Source organism: Morus notabilis, unplaced genomic scaffold (genome assembly GCF_000414095.1).
Source record: "Morus notabilis unplaced genomic scaffold, ASM41409v2 Scaffold346, whole genome shotgun sequence".
NCBI lineage: Eukaryota > Viridiplantae > Streptophyta > Magnoliopsida > Rosales > Moraceae > Morus > Morus notabilis.
The window spans coordinates 64,555-67,282 of NW_010358050.1; positions in this window are offsets into that span (position 1 = coordinate 64,555).

Consider the following 2,728-nt stretch of genomic DNA (forward strand, 5'->3'; position numbering starts at 1 on the left):
CATCAAAATGCTATTGGTAGTGTTTAATAGCATTTTTGGTTAGTTATTGATAATGATATTTGTTGTAAATTTCACTAGTTTTGCTAGTTAAGTCATAAACAGATCATAAACGTGTTTTTTATTAACTCGTCACGGCCCGTTTAGTAAACGTGTTTGTGTGTCGTGTTATTAGCGTTCTGTGTTTGAGTTTACAATAATCATGTCGGCTCGAACACGACATGTTAACACGAATTACTAGCCCTAATCGAAGCGGCAATGGGAGAAAACCATATCAGGATGGCAAAATGATAGTTTCATTAAAAATGAATTACCATAAAAAAAATCTGCCATGAAACGAAAATGGACTTAAAAATGAGAACTAAGAAGCGATAACAACAAAAACACAACTGTTAAAAATATGAATTTGCTTTATAAGGACAATCACCTAAAAATACACCCACTAATGATCTTCAGAAAAAGCTATAATCGTCGGGCTGGCACAAACAGTTCGGTTTAAGGCAAAAAGTAAGTTTGCAGGTGCAAAGTTGAGGGAAGAAAAAAAAACTTGTGCTGGCCTGAAAAACATTTTAAGGATTTAAAAAACGAGACCGGTTTGGAAAAGATAAAAGCTTAAAAATGACAAGAGATCAGAGATGACAATAACTTGAAAAAACGATGATAAAATAAAAACAGCTTAAGAAAACGACATTGTCTTGAGAAACCAAAAGATGACAACCTTATAACTCAACAGCGTTATGGAAAACACCAACAACGTAAACAAGGGCGTAGGTTCGGTAAAGGTCGTCAACTGAAAACAGAGAACGGATTAAAACCGACGTAGAATATAAAACTACGACAACAAGTCTTGAAGAAAGAAGAATGACTTAAGAAACGACAATAGCTTAAAATTAACACGTCAGAGATGACAACATTTTTTTTCTTTTTTTGCTGAATTAACACTTTTATAGCATAAAAGTATTACGAGACCTTATCCGGCATGCCAACATACTGGTAGGTTAAGTTTTTTATCCGTCAGATCTACATAAAATCACATAAAACTAAAAAGTACGCAGATCTAACGATTAGAAAAACCTTACCTACTGGTACACCAGACGTATCAAAGAATCTTCTAAGTATTAATTTAGAAAGAAAAATCCTACTGTCATCTCTTATAAGTACAATTGCACCGTAAATTTTTTATTAGTTGGCAAGTTGAAGCTTGAATGTAAAATTTTTTTAGTTTGAACCCTAATTGCCATTCATAAATTAAAGTCCATATTTTACTCTACTACATTTCTAAGAATTATAAATTGTAGAATCCTAAATATCAAAATTAAAAATTTAAGATATAACATGTAAATGATGATAGGTTGAGAGTGAATCAATTTAATTTTCTCCTTCTATAATCGATCTTTTGTCAATTTTCCTTTTTTTGTTTAAGAGGTTGACCTTGTTCTTTTCACAACTAAAACTTTTTTGTTATAGTATTTTTCTCACAATATTCAAATTCAACTGTTTTTCTTACTACATTATTTTTCACTCATGTAAAAAATTTGAAGTTCTAAAAAGAACATACTTAGTACACTAGTTTCCTATGTGCTTTAATAATGTTTTCTTAGCATCAGCTAATGATATTATTATTATTATTATTTGGATTCTCGGACAGCAAAACTCTGCATTATTTCTCGGACAGCAAAACTCTGCATTATACTTGGTCACATTTGGGAACTGTCATTTGGTTCTTAATGTTGTTGTCACAAAAATGGTAACGTACACCAGTTACCTACTATTTTTAGCATATTTTAATTGAATGCGCAACAGAACCAGCCAGCACATTACCTAACTTTTGCCGGTTTTGCCTTAAGAAATTTAAATGTAACAAACATTAACGAGTATATTTTAGCAATTGGAATGCTATAAAACGAATATCTACTTTTCATGTCTTTGGTGATACAATATTAATTTAGCTAATACCACATGGTTTTAAATTTTAATGGATCAGAGAACTATTCATGATTCTCTATATGAGCAATTAATTTAAAAACAAATGCATTGGGATTTCGGGAACTTAATTTGTGATTAATTTGTCAAAGCGTTATGGTAGTTGTAATTTAGGTGAGCTGAAATCGCCTCAGCCAACTTTGATAGTTCGTTTTGATAACCACCATTCTTTTTTTTTTCCTTCTGTGTTTTGGTTTTTGCATTTCCGGCTCTGTTTCTTGCTTTGTTCTCCATGTAAAAGAGAGATATGTAGAGAGAGAGAGAGAGAGAGAGAGAGAGAGAGAGAGATTGTTCAGGTTATATGGGGCTAACTTTGATGGGTGCCAAGTAGAGGAGGAAGTGAAAGATGAGAGGGACTTAACGGCATTTTATTTTTATTTTTTTATTGTTTTTTTGACTGAATATTAACGGTTTGAAGTTTGAAGAACACAAGGGCAAGTAGAAGTAGCACTTGAACTGGTGGGGTTGACTGCAGAATTGTCACACTGACTTATAAGCGTGAAGGTCTTTTTTTTTTTGGCTTGAAGGGGTAGAAGAAGAGTCACTATTACCGGTTGCTGATGCGGTGATTGCGAATATTTTCGTTCTCTTTCATTTTTCTTACTATGAAATTGCGAGGATTTTTGTTGTTGTTGTTTCTTTTGTTTTTCTAAACCCCACATTGTTTTACTTCCTTCATCCTTTCTCCATCATGTGTAGATTCAAATAATCATGACGATAGCCCCAAAATAATAATAATAATAATAAT